The sequence below is a fragment of the Hemitrygon akajei genome, chromosome 27 (genome assembly GCF_048418815.1).
Source record: "Hemitrygon akajei chromosome 27, sHemAka1.3, whole genome shotgun sequence".
In the NCBI taxonomy this organism is placed as follows: domain Eukaryota; kingdom Metazoa; phylum Chordata; class Chondrichthyes; order Myliobatiformes; family Dasyatidae; genus Hemitrygon; species Hemitrygon akajei.
The window spans coordinates 15874851-15897992 of record NC_133150.1 but is presented as its reverse complement, the minus strand read 5'-3'; the positions used below and the strand labels follow the sequence as shown (position 1 = coordinate 15897992).

Below are 23142 nucleotides of genomic sequence, written 5' to 3'. Positions count from 1 at the left end.
AGAGGAGAGTTTCGATTCTAAAGTATTTCTGGCACTCTGGCTTGTTTTAGTTTTCCAGAAATTTCACAGTTCCACATTGCTTTTCCTGTCTTTCTCTGATCTGTTCACATTCCTCTCCTTCTGCTTGACAGATTAGCTACAATCAAAAAGGCTTTGTGGACCTCTCTCAGCCAGAGCCATCACCACTAGTATCGTTCAGTCTCCATTCAGTTGCCAATATTGCCTTTGTTCTCCCTCTCCCCTCTAACTTCTCTGTGTGGTTTCTGTGGTTTTCACTCTCTTTGGATAGTGCCCAACAGTAGAGGGTGCTCTGTCTGTTGGATTTGTTCAGGATAGTGCCATTCTACTTAACTTTGCAACAAATAACTGTGTGTGAGGTGTGAGAGAAACACAAAAACTCTCCACAGTAGAGATTAATGAAAAAATCTGCTGTGTTCACATCTTGAAGAACAAAAGAACTACTGCTCCCACAGTTGGCTCCTTCTACCCATAATCTCTCAGCCCTCTTTAGTCCACCTATCGACTCCTGTCACAACTCATCCCCTCTTCTCTTTGTACCAGCCATCTTCTCTCTCTGTCCTGACATGGGGTTCGGACCTGAAATGTCACTGCCCCTTTCTCCCCTCAAATGCTGCTTGACCCGAGTTTGCTTTCACTCCAGATGCCAGCACCTGCATTTCTCATGTCTCCAAAGAATTACGTTATTGCTATTCACTAGCAACAGGTTGAAGCTGCCTTTTGTGTTACTGAAGAACATTTGAAGTTCAAATCAAATCAAATTTAATTATCTCTCGACCATACCTGGATACAGTGGAAATGTCTTGCATTCCTGTGTTCCTCAGGAGGCCATGGAGCAAAGCACACACAGCCCACTTAAAACAGAGAGCAAAAGACATAGTCATGTAAAAAAGACACATATATCAAAGTCGAAAGTCAATTTTATTATCAAAGTATGTACATATATGTCACCATAGACAACCATGCAATTCATTTTCCTGTGGGCACACTCAGCAAACTTACAGAACAGAAACCATGCCAGGATCAATGGAAGATCAATCAGAGTGCAAACAATAACAAAATGTGCAAATGCAAACATAAATAAATAGCAATAAAAAATAAGAACATGAGATTCTGAGATAAAGGGTCTTTAAAGTGAGAACATTGTTTGTAGAAACATTAAAATGATGGGCCATGTGAGTGCAGTTATCTCCTTTTATTTTCAAGAGCCTGATAGTTGAAGGGTAATAACTTGAATCTGGTAGTGTGAGTCCTGAGGCTTTTGTACCTTCTACTTAATGGCAGCAGCGAGAAGAGAGCATGACCTAGGTGATGGAGATCTCCAATAATGGATACTGCTTTCCTATGACAGTGTTTCATTTCGATGTGCTCAGTTGTTGGGAGGGCTTTACTCATGATGTACTGGGCCCATCTTTTATTTCATTGAAATGTATGGGCATCTGATTACTGCTAATGGAAAAAAATCTTAACAGCTTGTGGTTGAATTTAACTGTGATAAGATTCTGAGTGGGTGATGCAAATTCTGCTCATGTCATCATAATTCCCCCTTCCTCTGTCAATGGATGTTGACAACTGATGTCACTTTAAGAAAATCTGCAAGGTCCAGATGGAACATTCATATCCATTACTATAATAACGGTTATTTTAGAATATTTTTTCATAAGCAGTTCCATTGAGCCATATAAGAACCAGTTCTGCTTTCATCCACTGATACCTCAAGTTGTAATTGTGTTCTTTGACCATCATGGAAGCTGAATAACGTGTTAATAGGAAATTTCTTCCTGATCACAAGGTGCAAAGACGACTGTTGTGAATGTTCCAAATAACTGGAAGCAAGCACATGGATAAAACAATAATTTAGTCACAATTCATTGATTGCAGCGCCGGGTTCTTTGGTAATAAAGGAGCACTGACTTCCTTTCATTGTATATTTTGATGCTTCAATATACATGTGAAAAATAAACATAATTTTTTTTCCAACACTACCCTTAGGAGAAATAAAGAATCTAAAATCAAAATGGAAAATGTGGGAAGAATTCAGGCATCAATATAAAAAATGTTTCCTTCTCGAAAGATCCTGCTGAAGATGTTGAGCATCTTCAACAATTCATGTTGTAATTCAGTAAGTCACAGAACTTTGCTTTCAAAACAAGAAGTTGTTCTGCATAAACCACATGCTTTTCTTTTTTTTTTAACTTCAAATTGCATGGATTGGGCAGCAAACCATAAGCTATTTACTCCAACAGTATCACATGAGTATCACGCAATGCTATTTTATCTAACCTCATCAACACACACAACAACTCCTTCCTCTGTTTACTTCACAGCAACTAAAATCTATCATTGCTACTTGCTTTAGCATTATTTAATGATATTTTGGACCAATGACATCCAACACATACCATGATGAACCTACTCTAAAGTCCAAAGATCATGGAGCACAATTTTAACCTATTGAAGTTTAAAGAGTTTATATGATGAATATCTATCTACTATTTAAATTATGTAGCTTGTGTAGGAGAAAATGTTACTATAATACTCTATAATCTACCTCTCCATCCAACATCTCTATTCTTTGGGCTGGACAGAACAAATCTAAATGGGTTCTCTACCTGACTAAAAGATCATTGTACATTCCCAGTTAAAGTGTGACATCTAGTACTATGAGAGTTCTAGTGCTTCAGTTATATATCTCTGTGCTGAATGTGCAAATACATGTTTGATATCCACTTGTATAAAATTGCTATATTTTATTATGTTCTACAAAACGATTTGGGAATATTTTCAAAAGTTTTAGGTTCCTGTTGAGAAATCAGTTACATACATAGTCTGTGAAAACCCATTCAAATTTAAAGCTGTTTGTATCAAGAGGTTTTGTTACAGGGGTGATACCACTGTATGACCAATTACATTCACAGTACGCCTTTAGAATAGAATAACATCTGAGGATTGTTTATAGAAATGCAAATACTGATAGACTCCGGGTTAGAATGGCTACTGAGTTCTTGCTTTTTCAACATGGCTTGCAGATTGGAATGCCAGCGCCTGCAAATTCATCGCAGAAGGATCCCGAACGTGAGCACAAACAGTACAGTGGGCTGAACAGAAACATTCTTTGAACTTGAATATAATGCATGATGGCAAATAACTTGCAGGGCAAGACAAGGTAACAAACACTTTTGGAGAACTTAATTCAGAGAATGAATCCAAGGAATTAATTTGGAAATAATTAGCTCAATCTGACCTTTCACCTTGTTCAGAGTTTGGTTACCAAATTAGAATCAGAATCAGGTTTAATATCACCAGAATATGTCGCAAAACTTGTTAAATTTGTGGCAGCAATACATGATAAATATAGAAACAGTACTGAATTACTATACATACACACACAGAGTATATTAAATAGTTAAATTAACCAGTGTAAAAACAGATATTTGAAAAAAAAGTAGAGATAGAGTTCATAGGTTCAACATTCATTTAGAAATCGGATAGTGAGGGAAGAAGCTGTTCTTCAATCACTGTGTACCTTCAGACTTCTGTACCTCCTTCCTGATGGTAACAATGAGAAGAGGGTAAGTCCTGGGTGGTGGGGGTCTTTGATGATGGAAGCTGATTTTCTGAGGCACCGGACGTTGAAGATGTCTTGGAAATGATGGGAGGCTAGTATCCATGATGGAGCTGTCTAATTTTGTAACTCTCTGCAATTTACTTCAATCCTGTGCAGTAACACCCCCCCCCCCCCACACCATACCAAATGGTGATGCCGCCAGCCAAAATACTTTCCATGGTACATCTGTAGAAGTTTTTGAGTGTTTAGGTGATAAACCAAATCTTCTCAAACTCATGATGAAATATAGTTGCTGATTTGCCTTCTTTATAGTTGCATCGATACATTGGTACCTGGTTAGATCCTCAGAGGTACTGACAGTCAGGAACTTTAAATTGCTCACTCTCTCCATTTCTGCTCCATCTATGAAGGTTAGTATGTTATCCCTCATCTTACCTTCCCTTGTCTGAAATCCACAATCATCTCTTTCATCTTACTGACGTTGAGTGCAAGGCTGTTGCTGTGACACCACTCAATCAGCTGGTATGTCTCCCTCCTGCACACCCTCTCATCACCATTTGAGATTCTGCCAACAATGGTCGTATCATTGGCAAATTTATAGATGGCATTGGAGTTGTGCCTAGCCATACAGTCATGAGTATAAAGAGAGCAGAGCAGTGGGCTAAGCACACATCCCAAGGTGCACCAGTGTTGATTGTCAAATGTCCCACAATGCAATAATAGCCTCCCTTCATCTCACTATACTATACTGTGCATTCTGTGTAGGCAATTCCAAGATTCTAGATGATATTAAGGGACAAAGTTTAATCCCATGGCTATGTGGGCTGCCAGTGTGATGCACCATCAATAACTCACTCTGAGACGTAAGAAGCGAGATATCGGCTTTTATTGACTGGAAGAATGAACAACACTACATCCTGGAGAATGAGGCCGGGCATCAGGCCTCAATCGCCTTTATACAGGGGTCTGTGGGAGGAGCCACAGAAGCAGTCAGCAGGGGTCTGTGGGAGGAGCCACAGGAGCAGTCAGCAGGGGTCTGTGGGAGGAGCCACAGGAGCTGTCAGCAGGGGTCTGTGGGAGGAGCCACAGGAGCAGTCCAGACAGGTATATGTAGTTCACCACACAGTGGCAAGAGCTTGTGGACTCAAATGCAAAAAATTTCCAAGAAATCTGCAGCTTAAAGAAGCATGACCTAAGTGTTAACTAAAGTTCACTCACCTCTGAATCAGCCCTCTATGCAACTATTAGGACTGTGGCTCTGAGTGTACTAAATAAAAACTGCAACCCAATGAAATCACACATTTTATTTTCAGAGTTCTCAATCAACTGGGTCACACCCTTTTAAATGGGGATGCATGAATTTCAGGGAAGCATTCATATTGCTACGCTACAGTTCTAGTGCAAATGCTTGCCTGGAACAGGAGATGAGCAGCAGAAAAAAGAAATCTCACTGGAACACAATGAAGGAAAATAGGACCAGGAATAGGTCACCTAAACAACAACCCCATTGCCTTCCGCACCCCAAAGTCAGTCCTGCCACGTCCCGTTTTAGCAGTAGTGCAAAGAAAGACTGATTATTACTCTAGTTATCATTTGGTTATTCAGTTCCATTTTAGACAGTGCAAAGGACATCTTGTGCCGTATGGGCAGGAAAAATATCACCACAAGTTGCTGCTGTGTGAGGAGACTATATCCTAGCATTACCCTCCAGAGCAAATGAGCTCATTTTAGGACAAGGCAAGTTATGTCAGGCCTGGAGGTAGTCTTCCCTCTAGCAATCAGAAAAGCAGATGAAAGACATTTCATGTCTTCCAGATGCTACAGTTATGACACAGGCTGTTATTGTGTAAAAGCTGCAAATTATATTTCATTGTAATTCATATAACTAATTGAATCTTACTTAATTGAGGAGACATCAAATCAGCTGTGAGCAAAGCTAAGTGGCATTTTCCTAATATGCATGTCCCTCTTTTGATCCATGATGAAAAATGTACAAGGCGATTAATTTCTCTGCTGATGGGGGGGGGGGGGGAAGGGGGGCATGAGAGGAAGAAGGCATAGTTGAACTCAGCAGCTGAGGAGGGCCCAGACTCATGGAATCTATGCTGCCACTTCAGCAGATCAGGAAATGTAGTCATGGTAACACGTTTACCTATATCCTGATCAGTGAATAATTTACATCCTCTCAGTCTGCCATCATGAGTCTATTCCAGTTCATCACTCTTTATACCAACTCTTCTTCATATTTTAGCATCCAAACTGTCCAGCCACCACTGTTATTTATAAGAAATAGGGACATTCACCCCTCGCACCTACACTGCCATGCAATAGAATGCTTACTTTAGCATCACTTTCAACAACTAATCCCATATTCTTTGATTTCCTTAATATCCAAAGATGAATCTCTCTCAATCTTGAAATTACTTCATGACAGAGTCTCTACAAACCTTTGAGTGAAAACATTTCTTTTCATAATAATAATCACAGAGTACTGCAGCACAGAAACAAGCCCTTCAGCCCATCCAGTCCATGCTGAGCTGTTATTCCGTTTAGTCCCTTCCACCCTACCCGAGTGCATAACCTCACACTTCTCTATGTTAAATTCCATCTGCCATTTTCCAGCCCATTTTTTTGCTGGTGGTCTAGATTCTGCTCCATCAGCACAGATATACCACAAGGCTGTGTGCTTAGCCCCCTGCTCTACTCACTTTATACTTATGACTGTGAGGCCAAGCATAGTTCCCATGCCATATTTAACTTTGCTGATGTCAGCACTGTTGTTGGCTGAGTCAAACACGGTGACAAATCAGCATCTTTGCATATTAAGGGATATTGAAAAATCTGGCTGAATGGTGCTGCAACGACCTCTCACTCAACATCAGCAAGCCCAAGGAGGATTATTGACTTCAGGAGGAGGTCCATGAGCTACTCCTCATCAGGGCATCAGAGATGGAGAGGGTCAGCAACTTTAAGTTCCCCGATGTAATCATTTCAGAGGATCTGTCCTGGGCCCAGCATGTAAGTGCCAGTACGAAGAAAGCACAGCAATTTACTTCCTTGGAGGCTTGCGAAGATTCAGCATGATATCTAAAACTTCGACAATCTCCTATAGGTGTGTGGTGGAGAGTATATTGACTGGCTGCATCACAGCCTGGTATGTAAACACCAGTGCTCTTAAATAGAAAATCCTACAAAAAAAATGTGGATATCGCCCAATCCGTTACGGGTAAACCTACCCCACCACAGGGGATATCTAAATGGAGAACCTGTCACAGGAGAGCAGCATCCATTATCAAGGACCCCCACCACCCATGTCATGCTCTCTTCTTGATGTTGCCATCAGGAAGAAGATAGAGGAGCCTCAGGACCCACACCACCAGGTTTAGGAATAATTCTTACCCTTCAACCATCAGGCTCTTGAACTAGAGGGGGTAATTTCAGTTAACTTTACTTACCCCATCACTGAACCTTTGGACTTACTTTCAAGGACTCCATCTCATGCTCTTGATATTTATTGCTTATTTATTTATTATTATTTTGTTTTGTTTTTTTCTTTTTGGATTTGCACAGTTTATTGTCTTCTGCAAATTGGGTGTTTGTCCATCCTTTTGAGTATAGTCTTTCTTGGATTCTTTTGTGCTTCTTGGATTTACTGTGTTTGCCTGCAAGAAAACACACATCAGGGTTGTATATGGTGAGCTATATGTACTTGGAAAATAAATTTTCTTTAAACTTTGCTGAGGCTTTGTTATCTTTCCTCGCTGTCCAATACACCCACAAGTCATCCATAAATTTTCCGATCAGTTCACATTATCCTCCAAATCATTAATATAGATGACTAACAACGCCACACCCAGCATTGATCCCTGGAGGCCCATGGTCACAGGCCTCCAGTCAGAGGGGCAATCGTCTGGTTTCTCACACTAAGTCAATGTTAAGATGCAACTTATTACTTCATCTTGACTGCTAAGCGACTGTAACTTTTGGACCTGCCTCCCAAGCATGATTTTGTCCAAGATCATGTAGACAACATCCACTAATTTTGCTTCATCAGCTTTCCTGGTAACCTTCTCAAAGGACTCTATAACTTTGGTTATACATGACCTACCACACACAAAGCCATGTTAACTATCTCTAATCAAACACTGTCAATCCGAGTACATATATATCCTTTCCCTTAAAATACCGTACAATAAGTAACCCAATACTGATATCAGGCTCACTGGTCTATAACTTTCCAGCTTATACTTAGAGACTCTCTTGAACAACAGAACATTAGCTGTCTTCCTGCTCTCTGGTACCTCACCCTGGATATCCTGAATGGCTGATCACTTATTTTGGAACCATGAAGATGGGAGTCACAGAGTTTAAATATCATGTGGACAGTCAGGGGCTTTTTCCCAGGGCTGAAATGGTTGCCACAAGAGGACACAGGCTTAAAGCGGTGGGGAGTAGGTACAGAGGAGAGGTCAGGGGTAAGTTTTTTACTCAAGAGAGTGGTGAGTGCGTGGAATGGGCTGACAGCAACAGTGGTGGAGGCGGATACGATCGGGTCTTTTAAGAAACTTTTAGATAGGTACATGGAGCTTAGTAAAATAGAGGGCTATAGGTAACCCTAGTAATTTCTAAGGTAGGAAAATGTTTGGCACAGCTTTGTGGGCCGAAGGGCCTGTATTGTGCTGTAGGTTTTTTATGTTTCTATGTTCTATGTTCTAAATATGTTGCATTTTTGCGTATCATAATACAGGATTTTTGAAGCTTGGGGAAAACTCACCACGGTGAACATAATCCAGTGAAAAATGCTTCTTGCCTTCTTCTAGTTCACTTGCACCAACATCCCCCTTTCTTCTCCTATGCATCAGTATCCTGGCTGTCATCCAAAGTGTGAATGTGTGCATTACACAGCTCTTGTAATTCTTAACACAAAAATACAACTGCAGATGCTGTGGATCAAAGAATACATACACAACGCTGGAAGAACTCAGCAGGTCAGGCAGCATCTGTGAGAAAAGAGTAGCCAACGTTTCGGGCCGAGACCCCAATTCCTGATTAAGGGTCTCGGCCCGAAACGTTGGCTACTCTTTTCTCACGGATGCTGCCTGACCTGCTGAGTTCTTCCAGCGTTGTGTACATATTCTTGTAATTCTTCTAGTTTATAGTATATTGTGTGATGCACAATATGAAGACCTAAGCTCTGCACTTTGGAATTGTCTTCAGAACTACATTTGTACATGATGCATGCCTCCAGCATTCTATTGGCTTGTTCAATGATGTTCTTTTGAAGGTTTTGATTGTACTGCTCCTAGACCTCATTGATGTGGTTCCTCAGTAATCACTATTGAAAGTAGTATTCATTGACTCCGAACAACCGGCCAGGACATTGCAGATGCTAGAATCTGGAACAAGAAACAATCTGCTGGAGGAACTTAATGGGTCAAAATGTGTTGGTAGGAAAAATGAAATTGTTACTTTTTGGGCCAAAACCTTTCATCTGGACTGAGTGCAAAGAGGAAAAATAGACGACATAAAGAGGAGAAGGGAAGTAGGGATTCAGGAGCCACCTGGACCGACAATGGGTGAAGGTTTATAGGCAGATGGACCCACGTAGGGACAGATTCCAGGTGGAGGATGGGTGGAGACAGGCAAAAAACGAAAAATGGAGCTAAATTGGGGTGATGATGGAGACAGCTGCATGGTAGTAGTAGGCAAAAATTCAATGACTGCCAATGCCGTAACCTAACCAGAGCCTTGACCAAGTATATCCACAAAGAAAGGAAAACTAGACAAGTTATTACAGGAATCCTAGCTGAGATGTATGAATCACCATTAGCAATGGGCAATGTGCTGGAAAACTAGAAAGTGGCTAAAGCTTTGTCTTCATTAAGAAGGGCGTTCAAAGAGAAAGTAGGAACTATTAGCTAGTAAACATGATATCTGTGGTCGGTAAGTTAGGGATATTCAGCATGGCTTTCTGCATGGGAGATGATGTCTCACAAATTTGATTGAGCTTTTAAAGAAATAACCAAGTAGGTTTATCAGGACAGGGCAATATAGATTTTAGTAAGGCCTTTCATATAGTAAGCTGTTATGGAAAGTTAGATCATATGATGGAAGGTACAGTTGGCTAATTGGATACAGAATTGGCTTAATGACAGGAAGCAAAGGGTGATAGAGAAAGGTTGTTTTTTGACGTACAAAAAAGCTGCATGAACTCAGCAGGTCGGGCAGCATCCGTTGAAAGAAGCAGTCAACGTTTTGGGTCGAGACCCTTCGTCAGGCCTAAAGAAGGAGGGGGCAGGGGCCCTGTAAAGAAGGTGGGAGGAGGGTGGAAAACCAGTCAGAGGAAAGATCAAGGGGTGGGGGAGGGGAAGCAGGAAGGGGATAGGCAGGAGAGGTGAAGAAGGAATCTAAGGGGAAAGCACTATGGGTAGTAGAAGAAGGCAGAGTCATGAGAGGTGATGGGCAGCTAGAAGAGGAGACAGAGTGAAGGTGGGATGGGGGAAGGGAGAGGGAGGGAATTACCGAAAGTTGGAGAATTCGATGTTCATACCAAGGGGCTGGAGACTACCCAGACGGTATATGAGATGTTGTTCCTCCAACCAAAGTGTGGCCTCATCATGGCAGTAGAGGAGGCCATGTATGAACATATCTGAATGGGAATGTGAAGGAGTGTTGAAGTGAGTGGCAACCAGGAGATCCTGTCTGTTGTGGAGGATGGAGTGTAGGTGCTCGACGAAGCGATCCCCCAATCTGTGTCGGGTCTTGCCGATGTAGAGGAGGTCGCACCGGGAGCACCGGATGCAATAGATTACCCCAACAGACTTACAAGTGAAGTGTTGCCTCACCTGGAAGGACTGTTTGGGGCCCTGACTGGTGGTAAGAGGGCAAGTGTAGGGACAGGTGTAGCACTTATGCTTACAGGGATAGGTGCCAGGTGGGAGATCTGTGGGGAGGGACGTGTGGACCAGGCAGTCGCGGAGGGAATGATCCTTGTGAAAAGCAGAGAGGGGTAGAGAGGGAAAGATGTCCTTAGTGGTGGGGTCCTGTTGAAGGTGGCGGAAGTTGCAGAGGATAATCTGCTGGATCTGGAGGCTGGTGGGGTGGTAGGTGAGGACAAGGGGGACACGGTCCCTGTTGTGGTGATGGGAGGATGGGGTGAGGGCCGAAGTGCGGGAAATGGAGGAGATGCGGGTGAGGGCATCATTGATGATGGCAGAAGAGAAACCACGATTCTTAAAGAAAGAGAACATTTGGGATGTCCTGGAACGGAAAGCCTCATCCTTGGAGCAGATGCAGTGGAGACGGAGGAACGGGGAATAGGGAATAGAGTTTTTGCATTTGACAGGGTAGGAAAAGGTATAATCAAGGTAGTCATGGGAGTCAGTGGGTTGATAGAAAATGTCAGTGGACAGTCTGTCTCCAGAGATGGAGACCAAGAGATCGAGAAAGGGGAGAGAAGTGTCCGAGATGGACCAAATGAATTTAAGGGCTGGGTGAAAGTTAGAGGCAAAGTCAATGAAATTGACGAGCTCAGCATGGGTGCAGGAAGCAGCACCAATGTAGTCGTCAATGTATCGAAGGATAAGTTGGGGAGCAGTACCAGTATAGATTTGGAGCATAGACTGTTCCACATAACCCACGAAGAGGCAGGCATAGCTGGGGCCCATGCGAGTGCCCACAGCTACACCCTTGGTCTGAAGAAAGTGGGAAGAGCCGAAAGAGAAGTTATTAAGTGTGAGTATCAGTTCCGCCAACCTGAGGAGTGTGGTGGTGTTGGGGAACTGGTGAGGTCTATTGTCCAGAAAGTAGTGGAGGACTTTGAGGCCTTCTTGATGGGGAATTGCACTGGCCGGGTTTTTTGCAGCATTGTGATTGAGTTCAAGGAAGCTTGAAGACCAGATTGACGTGTTACTTAGCACACCGAACATGGTCATAAGAATGATCGATCAATAGTTGCTATATTTGTGTACTCAGAGAGTCAGCCCTCACACCATTAACTTCGGGTGCATGGGATCTCTGTCCACAGAAGCTTTTAGAGCAGGGTTTCCAACCATTTTTATAATGGAGCAATACCACTTAGCAAGGGGACCATGGATGCCAGGTTGGGAACCCTTGTTTTAGACCGTCTGTGTGAATTACTCTGTCTAAGAAAAGGTATCTGAAATGTCAGGCCTGCCCAGGTGAGCACCTCCCACAGTCCACCCAGTTAACACAGGAGTCAGCTGCCCTTCATTTCCAAATCACCACCTGCAGCCCATTTAAACTTAGCTCTAAACTACAATCCTTGTTCACTCGCATGAACCAGCCGGCACTCGATTACCTTGTTCTCTTATAGTGTTAAGTCTTACTCTCTCTTATGTTGTGGCCATTGTGGCTTGTTGTTTTGCAGTTTATTAGTAAAATATCATTACTGCTAAATCATTTCCACTGCTCTGCTTTTGGGTCAATCCTCCTCCACATTTTCAGACAGGATGAGTGAACCAACCACTGTCCCAGCAGAGCATGCTCGCCTAAAAGAAGACATCTGTCGACAGGAGCTCATGATCTCAAAGCAACAGGAAACCATTGACTAACTGCTAGCCACTCTCAACCAACTCTCCCCTCTCGATACAGCAACACAGTGTCAGTCAACCTCCCCCGGAGCCCCCGATTCTGTTGCTCGAATGTTTCGACAGATCCCTAATCTGATACTGCAACTTCCTGTCCTAGTGCGTCATACAATTTGAGCTCCTTCCATCTCTGTATGTTACATACTGAGCCAAAATTGCCTTTGTCATTTCTCTCTCGACTGGCAGAGCTCTGACCCTGACTGACACTAACTGGGACAATAAAACATTTTCAATAAATATGAAGATGTTTCTGCTGAGCTGTGATGGGAAGTGGATGTGAGGCTGCAGATTATTACCTCGAGGGCAGCAAGGCTCAGGTTTAGTGTTAAATTACACCATGGAATTCAGGACCTTCACAGTGGAGTGAGGTTTGAATGCAGAAGCAGTGCTGGCCCATACCATCAAAGCCTCTTGGAGATACACAGGAGATACTCACCAACCTTGAAAGTTTTGTCGCTCTGGCTCTTCAAATCAACAAGCATGTTATGGAACGACCCTCCGGATCATCAGCCAGAACCCCGGTGCCATTCCCAGAACCATTTCAGGCTGGAGAACCCTCATCATCAATGCCTCCAGAACCCATCCATTTAGAGAGAAATCTCTCACCCAACCCCCCCCCCCCCCCCCCTCCACTTGTGTGCTTTCTGTGGAACCGCCGATATTACCCTTGCATCAAGAGCCCGCTCCGTCCAGGTAAATGGCACCACCAGGTAGGGACAAAGGGCCTTCAATCTGGTAAGCTCCCCCTGCCCTCTTGTTCCAGCACTATAGCCCGACTCATTCTCTCTGTCCTCCTCCACACCCTGATGGCTCTATGCACATGGGATGTTCGGGTGATTCTGGTGCAGTAGCCAACTTTCTGAACTGGACTCTGTATGCAGCTTGGACTCCCAACTGACCACCTCTCAACCCTTCTGCATCACAGCCATTGATGGATTTCCTCCTGGATCTGTGAAAGTGCACACAGCCTGTGTACGGGACATGGGCATCGCAGAATACTGCAGTCCATCCAATTCTTCCTTATTGACCCACCTAACACTGTTCTCACCTCGGGTTGCCCCTCACTTCACTTGGTCATCTGCCCAACCACTTGCCTCCAACCTGAGCTGTCTTCACCCCATAAGTCCGAGGAGAAAGAGGAAATTTGCAACCTCACCAAACTTCCGCAAATTAAGCCATGCCGTCAGTAAAAGGGAAACCACTCCACCACCTCATAGACCACACTACTTCTCCCCGAGGTCATCCTTACTCCCTCTCCCCTCCTGAGCCAAGAATTACTACATTGCCAAAGTGCTACAGTATGGCTTCATTGGACTGTCTGGAGCAGGATTCTTCTCTCTCCACCAGATTCAGGAACAGTTATGACCCCTCAATTATCAGGCTCTTGAACCAGAGGGGATAATTACGCTCGCCTTGTCACTGAACTGTTCCCATAACCTATGGACTAAATTTCAAGGATTCTTCATCTCATGTTCTCAATATTCATTGCTTAGTTTTTATTATTATTTCATTCTTTTTGCATTTGCACAGTTTATTGTGTTTTGCACATGGGCTGAACACCCAAGTTGGTGTGTTCTTTCATTGATTCTAGTATGGTTACTATTCTGTTATAGATTTATTGAGTATGCTTGCAAGAAAATGAATCTCAGGGTTATATATGGTGACATATATGTACTTTGATAATAATTTTACTTTGAACGTTGAGCTAGGCCTTCTGTGGTAAGGTGGACACATCGACACGGGCACCTGGGCCACCCCAGTGAAGACCAAATGGAAAGACAAACCTTTGCATCTTCTTCTCGTGCAAGTTCAAATCTACACAACATTGTCATCGAGTAGGAGTCAGGGAGCTTCTCACCAACAAATGGGCTTTGGAAGAATCAAGACATTGACTAATGGGAAACACCAAGACCTTCCTGATCTGGACTGACCACCAAAACCTCATATCCATTCAACTGACCCACCAACTTAACCCACATCAGGCTTGTGAGGTCCTTAACTTCAAACAATACATCTACACCATCTCCAATTCACCCAGCTCCAAAAACATTAAGGGATCACCCTATCAGCTGTCACCCTCGGTCTAATCATTTGGGATCTCAAGAACCGGATCCACCAGGCCATAATGCATGTACCTGCTCGGGCCAACACACCTGACAATTCATGCACGTGCCAGCAGCTCTGTGCTGTGAAGAACTCCAGTGAGCCCATTCCTCATCCCTCTCTGGCCATCCAGGCACATGATGGACCCTAGACTGTCTACATCACTGGTTCTGGTGGCTCACAATAATCCAGATGTATGTCAATTCATCACTGCCTTCCCTCAATGTGCCAAGTCCAATTCCTCCAAGTAGTGGCCCTCTGGATTCCTGCAGTTCCTGTAAGTCCCTCAATGACATGGTCCAACATTGCCATTTATTTCACCACGGGATTACTACCTTCTGATGGGGCCATGGTGATTAGGACAGTGGTGAACTGGTTCTCCAAAGGGGCCCGCATCATTGCTCTCCTCAAATGTCTGACAGTGGACCTGGTTCTCCAACATGTAGCTCACTTCTACGGCCTCCCCCAGGACATTGTGTCAGGTCAGGACCCACAATTTGTCTCCCGCTTCTGCCGAGCCTTCTGCTCCCTCCTCCACGTCTCGGTGAGTTTGTCCTCAGGTTATCCTCCACAGACCAACGGACAGTCAGGAAGATCCGGTCAGCAGGTGGAGAAGTTTCTACAATGCTTCACCACCTCTGAGCATCTGCTCTGGGCCGAAATGTCCCACAATCTACATACCACCTCTGCCACAGGTATTTCACATGCTTCATGGCCATCAACCCCTGTTGTTCCTCATGGAGAAACCAACAGTAGAGGTCTGGTATGGCAGGACCCTAGTTTGCCAATGCCTGAGTACTTGGAAGTGGAGATGGAGGACCATGCCTACTTCTGCCAGGCTAACCGCCACTGGTGACCAGACAGACTGCTCCAGCTGGGGACCCATGTCTGGCTGTTCACCTAAGATCTGGCCCTGTGCATCAACTCGTGCAAGCTCTCGCCCCAATTCATTGGTTCTGCAGAAAACCGCTCACATACCGTCTCCAATTGCCACCGTCCCTCAGGATCCCTACACTCCATGTGTCCTGCTTCAAGCCAGTTGTCCACTCAAACCACCTGAACGAGCACCTCTGGAACCAGGGATGGTGGAAGGCAGTCCAATGTATGGAGTTCTCTGGTTGACTGATTCACGTTGTTGCGGATGGGGTGTGCAATGCCTGGTATACTGGGAAGGTTGTCAAATCAAGTCAAGTCACTTTTATTGTCATTTCGACCATAACTGCTGGCACAGTGCATGGTAAAAATGAGACAACGTTTTTTCAGGACCATGGTGTTACATAACACAGTGCAAGATTAGACTGAACTACGTAAAAAAACACAGACAAAAACTACACTAGACTACAGACCTACACAGAACTGCATAAAGTGCACAAAACAGTGCAGGCATTACAATAAATAATAAACAGGGCAATAAGGCAGTAAGGTGTCAGTCCAGGTTCTGGCTATTGAGGAGTCTGATAGCTTGGGGGAAGAAACTGCTACATAGTCTGGTCGTGAATGCCCAAATGCTACAGTGCCTTTTCCCAGACGGCAGGAGGGAGAAGAGTTTGTATGAGGGGTGTGTGGGGTCCTTCATAATGCTGTTTCCTTTGCGGATGCAGCGTGTAGTGTAAATGTCCGTGATGGCAGGAAGAGAGACCCCGATGATCTTCTCAGCTGACCTCACTATCCGCTGCAGGGTCTTGCGATCTGAAATGGGGCAATTTCCGAACCAGGCAGTGATGCAGCTGCTCAGGATACTCTCAATACAACCCCTGTAGAATGTGATGAGGATGGGGGTTGGGAGATGGACTTGCCTCAGCCATCGCAGAAAGTAGGTGTACCCTGGAGGAGAGGGCTAGGGAGCCCTCCAGTTTCATCTTGGATCCATCACTCATCAGTGAGTTCCACTGGAGCCATCCAGATCGCCTTGAGTCAGGCGTTGTCCATAGGAAAGTGTCCTGTCATGCTCCTCCCAGTCTCCATCTAGCTTACAAATTGGCACTCATTTCTAATCATCACTTGCTCTCGTTTAAACACAGCTCTCATCCACAATCTTTGTTCTCTCATGTGAACCTCAGCCAATTGCCCTTAGCCTTCAGTTACTTCGTTACCTTGTTGCCTCGTTGCATGAAGTATCTGCTCTTTCTTATTTTGTGGCTCCTTGTGGATTGCTATTTTGCAGTTTATTAGTAAAGTATCATTTACTACTAAATCATCTCCGCTCTTCCGCTTTTGGATCAAGCCTCCTCCACATTTTCAGACATGAAAAGCATCACATATAAATTATGTCAGCCAGTAGCAAACTAGAATAAATATTAGAAAGCCTTGTGGGAATTGATAGGAATGACAAGGAGAATGGCAGAAAGATGGGGTGACAGAAGGAGGAACTAGAATTCATTCCTCAGCCTTCAGTTTCTGTGACAGATTCTGTGCAACTCGTTGGTTTGTTCTTTCAGCTACCAGACTCAGTAGGTACCATGACTTACTGCATTATAGTCCAAATGTCTGACACTTGACACAATGTCCTGAACCTCTTGAGGGCTGGTGTTCATACATTCTGAGGAAGTTCATCCTCTATCTGTACTTCCAATGTGAAAGACATTACTTTCTGTCAGCTGCACCTTTCAGCTGCTCCACTCCCTCTTGTAAAAATGCAGGTTGAGACGCAGCCCCCTGGTATGCCGAAGACTCTGACTCTTGTTGTTTGCTATTCTGTTTTGGCAATGTGCGTGGTAGACCTCAGGCTTATTTGGTTACGAGGTTCTAAAAAGAATATTTCTCTGCAAGACGTCATAAATAAACTACAATGCTGACAAAATTTTCACCAAATTTATCTCTAAGACTTTCCAAATAAAATCCTAGCACAGTTTTCATGATGCGCTGTGCATATTAACAGTGTTCTTCTCAGCTGCAACTAATAGCCATTGGCCCTTCTACGTCTGGCAGATCTCCAAGACTCCAAGGAAGCCCATAGTTGCTGTTGATACCTCTTATAAAGATTTCAATATCCAAATGGCCAGACAGATTTTCCTGAGAATATTTTCCGCATGCTGCCAGATTTATTTGGATTACTTGCAGGCATTAGACAGTCATATCAGGTTTCTATTGCACCTACACTCTTACCACACTTAATCCCTCTTCCCGCCCTTTTCTAAACTCAATGGTTACAGGAATTAAATTTCCATCACCTACAATCCTTTCTCTATTACTTGTGATGTAAACATAGATGTGAGTAAACTATAACATTATTCTCAAATACATTGATCTTATATTTAGCACTGATTTAAATATTCTTACTTCTGTTACAGCAAGCATGGATCAGTACTCTTGTGTTCCATATAAATATCTAATACCAGTACCAAGCCTGGTAGTCCTTGGATAGGAGACTACCTGAGAATGCCACGTGTTCTAGGCTTGCTGTCTAGGGAAATAAATGATTCAGTAGACTAACATCAATAATGAACACAATCTTAAAACAATTGATGAATCAAACCTCTGATAAAGGGATTACATTTTGGAACAGAAAGCAATCTGCTGGAGGAGCTCTGCAGTGGGTTGGTCGACATTTCATGTTGAGATCCTGCACCTTGATGCCACCCTGAAATGTCAACTACCTTCTGCCTCCACAGATGCTGCCTAACCCATTGATTTCTTCCAGCAGTTTGTATTGTTTTGCCCCAGGTTATAGCATCTACAGTTTCTTATGTCAGGATCTTTGTGTTACTTACTGGAAGTGTTAATACTTGGAAAGATATTCCACTGGAGAGATACTGAGGACTGTAACAGGAATTACTAAAAATCTGCTCAACAAATGCTTGGAAAGACAGAAAAAAGTGGCACCTTATTCCTGAATCCTTATTGAATTAATATTCTGATAATGTTCAGAATATTAATAAATTACATTAAACAGATAACCAAGATCCAAATTACTAATCATTGGTTGTTTTGCTAATAGATATGATCTTGTACAGAAAAGCTGAGGTTTGACATCCAAGTTCATCAGTTATGACCCAGTTACTTGTGAGATCAGTACAGTCCTCAATACAATTAATTAGCTGAGTTTTGCATTTTAGGACATAGAAAATAGAACATAGAACACTCCAGCACATTACAGGCCCTTCGGCCCCTGAAGTTGTGCCAATCGATTAACCTTCTCCAAGATCAACCTAACGCTTCCATCCTACATAGCCCTCCAAAAAATTTTACCATGACCTTTTGAATTTTTTTTTAGTGTGTTTTCTGTGAGAATATTTTCACAGCATTGGATAGGTTTAGAATTGTCCATCTAGCAGACAGCATGAGATTAATTTTCTCAAAATGAAACCAAGATGGAAAGCAAACAGATTTAAATATATATATATATATTAGAACATTAGAATATTTGTAAATTTATTAAGCCAAACAGCTCAAACATTACTGTCCAGATTCAGTTCTGTTCAAATGTCACTAGAGGAAAATGCGCCAAATGACATTACATCATATCCAGGGATTGCTTCCAATGTCTTTGGCAAAAAATGGATGGGAACAGATCTTTAATGTCACCAGCAGTCTTGAAGAGATTGGTTTGGCCTGACTGTGACATAACAAGCCATCGCACTGCTCATTCTGTCAGGGACTGGAATGCTGATGTACTCTCACCAAGCACCACATTTAATCACCAGGGTCATGGGAATCTGTGGGATGATTCATCCACCCTCACCCCCAACCTCAACTAGGCCACCAGACTCATCTTAGTATTCAAAATATTCAGCTGTACCATGTGATAGCTCTTTCAATGACTCTTCGTCTCATGTTTTCGATACTTATAGATTATTTATTATTATTATCATTACCCTCTTTCTGTATTTGCACAGTTTGGTGTTTCTTGCACATTTGTTCTTGTCTGTCTTGTTGGGTGCCGTCTTCCATTGATTCTATTTACTGTGAATGCACACAAGACAATGAATATCAGGGTTTTATATCATGACATATATGGAGCTTGATAATAAATTTATTCTGAACTTTAAACTTTCAGATATATCACCACAATATCTGTGTTTTCTGGTGCAGTAATTGAACCTTTTCCTCTTTGAAGAAGCATGCGAAAACAATGATACCACAGTGCAGCAAGAAAATAATTCAAGCTAAGGTTTCATATTCGACAGGATAATGGTAAATGCTTTACAATTTGATTTGATACAAGCATTAATTCTAAAGTTAATATATTTGCATGTGCCATGCATTAAATGTACCTGTCTGTTATATAAATTATAATTTCGTATAGTTTCCAGGAAATTTAAGTCATTCAAGCAAATTTTGCTTCTCTCTCCCATAAATTCCCATTATGATTTCAGAGCATAAGTAATTGCACAGGAGATCAATTTTGCTAGCAGCCGTTGATTGTTTTTCAACTTGAGATAGTATGCAAAATCCTATACCCAAAATATGATTTTAAGACCTGTCCGATATAGTTATCTATGGAAGGTTATACAGTATTCACCTACTCTTTAAGGACTAGCTTACTTGCCTGTTGAGTCTCTGTGGCAGGACTTAGCTGCCAATACCTACTGGCAGAGTTACTTCCAGCTAAGAAATAGCTTAAACACCGTTTATTTTATTTTTAGTGATACACATGTAAATCTACACATATAGTTCTTAACACTCATTTAGCACTCACAGCGGATTTCTGATTTATTAAAGGTTACTGAATTTTAAAAGATTTACAAACTACAAAGCATTTCCAAACACTGGCACAATCCTTATGAACCAGAAGAACGTAGCAATGAGTTGCAGTCGAACGAGCCGTCCGTCACAGAATCCAAAGGTTGAGATATGAATTGCAGTTCTACTTTCTGTCACTGAATCTTTCTGCTGTTCTCCTTTTCATTCCTTACAATCCTCAATGCTTCTGATATTTATACTGAGGTTTCTTGGCAAACAACTTACGTGAGATATTATTTTAAATTTTCAGGCTTAATAAACTGTCAGTAATAAATAATCCTGGAAATGTTTTTGTAAAGCTGAATAGTACATGACATATTGATGAACCTCAATATCAAGGCTTCATTCTCCTGTTCTGGATCTTAGTTGGTGATGGATATTCACTTTCCAGGGAAATTCTAATTGCATTTTGTGTAATATCAAATAACTGTTCGTTAATATTATATTATTTGATATTAAACAAAATGCAGTTAGAAGTTCTTTGATTCTATTGGGCAAGTTTAAATGATAATGACCCAGGATAACATTTTAATTTGAAATACATTTTCGCTTCTTTTCTCCTCTCAGGTATTTGTTGGGAGTACAAAACACTTTCATAATCTTATGATTGATCAGAACAGAGAGGTTGATGTAGGATGGCTGATTCGCGTTTTTATTCTGTCTCGTTTTTACTTTGCCTTTCCGATCCCTTCCCCTCCTGAGCATTCTTTTACAAATAGCAGCTCTGTTGGGCCCAGCTTTGTACTGGATCTTCCTTACCCTGATGTGAATCAGACAGCAGCAGTGTCAAGGCACTTAGAAACAGTCAAGTATTTCAGTTAGTGTTTAAAAAAGGGGTAAAAAATCTATAAGCCATCATATTCAGTTGCTTAGCAAACTCTTCAGTGAAGCAATATTTACTGAGTTTACATCACAAATTCCTACACATTACAGTTTTGCTATATCAGGTTAAATGGCAGCAATTTTGCCTTTCTTGGATCTTGCCCCTCCTGACAAAGGTCATCGGGTTTGTGGGGGTGTGGCCAGGGCTTATCAAGGTGTGTCGAGGGTCAGTGCAGGTGTGTGCCCCTTTGGACCTTAGGATTTGGTTTAAGTGTAGGACTAGTGGATGTATATGTGTGGCTAGGAGAGGTAAGGCTGCAGAGTTTTGAGTGGTGAGGTATGAGGTGCTATGGCGGATAGGCTCGTGTGGTGAAGCCACGTTCATCTGGCCCTCACACATTCTGACAGCCCATGAAGCCTCAGATACCAAAATAATTGCTTCAGTGCAGATCAAACTTGTTTACTGACAGTAACAAAAAAAAAGTATTCTGATTCTAACTGTTAATCGTGTGGTTAAATGCTTCTATTATATTTATGAACTGGAAGGAGAGGGTCCTACGCTCTCAAAAGAAGCAGCAAGTTATTTAGGTTATCTTTATTTGTAAGAAGGAAAAGTACTTGCAAATTGCCATGTAAAACTCACTTCCTCATTCACAGCAACACTGTACACATTTGAGTACTTATTGATTTGATGGAAACATGAACTCCAGGATTCCCATGTTTTCCCTCTAAAACAAAAAAATAGAGAATTTGAACAGTTATTGAGCCTTTTTTAAAAAAATTATGTGCATTATATGCTAGCAATATCAAAGTTCCAAGAATATTCTCAAAATGTTAATATATTTGTCCAAACAATGTTGCAAAACCACAAGAGGAACATCTTAAATTTCACTGAATCAGACAGCTTGAAACCATGGTGTGACAAAATGTGTGTGCTGTGCATGTTTTAACTGTGCAATAACTCTTTTAAAGTTAATGCATTTGGCACAGGTTAACACAGGCATTCAAAACTTTACAGTGTCTTAGAAAAGAGTTATTAAGATGTGTCAACAATTCTCATTTTGCCGCTATGTGCTTTTGATACAACCTTTTATTTCACCTTTTCAGCTTGCAGCTGAAGTAGATGATGAAATTGCGTAGGCCTATGTGTAGGTGGTGTGGGAGGAAGCAGCAAGAAGAACCTCGGCTGATAAGCAGCTTCCTGAGCATTCAGGGAAATGCACCCTTGTACAAGGATTACAACACAGTTAGAGAGCGAGAGAAAGAAACACGGAGCTTCTGTTGATACTTCAGCTTTGGTTTTAGGTGAGTACTAAGTGAAAAAACAAACAGGAAGCACAAAGTACAAGAAATTCACTTTGCCTTGAATGGGTTTAAACCTGATAAATTGCAGTTGGACTGGTTTTCAAAGTCCAATTTGGCTCCTCCTGTTAGCTTTGGAGTTTGAAGTATGTTGACGGCATTGTGAAACTACTTAACATACATGCCTGTTCCTGCCCTTTTTCTCTTTCATTCTACTGTGCGCTCTGCACTTTAAGAAACAAACTTCTTGCATACAGTTTGAGTCAGCTGATGCAGTGGTGGTGTAGTACTGTTCTGCTTGCATTTTAAATGTACTTCTGTTGCTGGTAAGTAATTACTTGAGACATTTCTGCTCTGTTCGATTCAAGTAAAGTAATAAAGATGGATGTTTTTCAGCTGGTGCCACAGTCTGTGTTGAGATATTGTTAGGAAAATGCCAAAACACATCAGGTAAGCAAGATGACTTAAAATAATTGTGCATAATTTAAAATGGACACAGATTGGACAACTGCATTGTCACTGAAGGTGATTATTCATTCAAATAATTAAAATGACATTATAGCATATTGAGTTAGCAGTTATTAGATTCATAAATTAGTGAACATTAAAATAATGAATGAGCCAAAATGATAGAACCAATTATTTGCCTTAATAATATATGAACGCATGTAGTCTTTGTACATAACACAGCCTAGTGAAAGTAGGCTACATGGATGGAGTGCTCCTTCTGGTTAATTTTACTTTACTTCAACAGAAGTTTATATTTAAAATGTAGAATTAATAACACTCCTATTAACCACGACAACTTCTAACTGAAGTAGGAGAACTCATGTGGCAAAAAAAAACCTGAACTATAGTCTCTATAAATAGTCTAATTGTCATTAAGATACGATTACCTGATCAATGGCTCTCCCATTGCAAATCCCAGGACTTTGTAATTGTAAACTGAGCTTTCTGCTGATAAACTCTTGAATATCAGTTGTTATTTTTTTCTACTGCAGCCATTTGATTACGTACAAATTAGAGATATTCTCAAAC

At 42.0% G+C, this 23142-nt stretch overlaps 1 protein-coding gene and 1 long non-coding RNA gene across 5 annotated transcripts in view; one reads left to right on the top strand and one right to left on the bottom strand.

Moving 5' to 3' along the window:
- Window positions 1–962: 962 nt before the first annotated feature.
- LOC140717150 (uncharacterized) lies at window positions 963–22579 on the bottom strand. Its single transcript, XR_012096463.1, has 4 exons — window positions 21446–22579; window positions 19113–19200; window positions 7067–7248; window positions 963–1844 (listed from the first exon to the last, which is right to left on the bottom strand). It is a non-coding gene; the product is annotated as an uncharacterized lncRNA (long non-coding RNA).
- The window catches only part of LOC140717148 (receptor-type tyrosine-protein phosphatase R-like), a 76894-nt gene continuing 75727 nt past the window's right edge, over window positions 21976–23142 (top strand). The window contains exons 1-2 of one of the 4 annotated variants that reach the window (XM_073030422.1): window positions 21997–22107; window positions 22501–22554. The gene's annotated coding sequence lies outside the window, so the exon portion shown is untranslated. Of the gene's footprint in view, window positions 22108–22284; window positions 22431–22500; window positions 22555–23142 lie in introns of those variants that run through there. The other 3 variants (XM_073030421.1, XM_073030420.1, XM_073030419.1) reach the window with 3 other exon arrangements.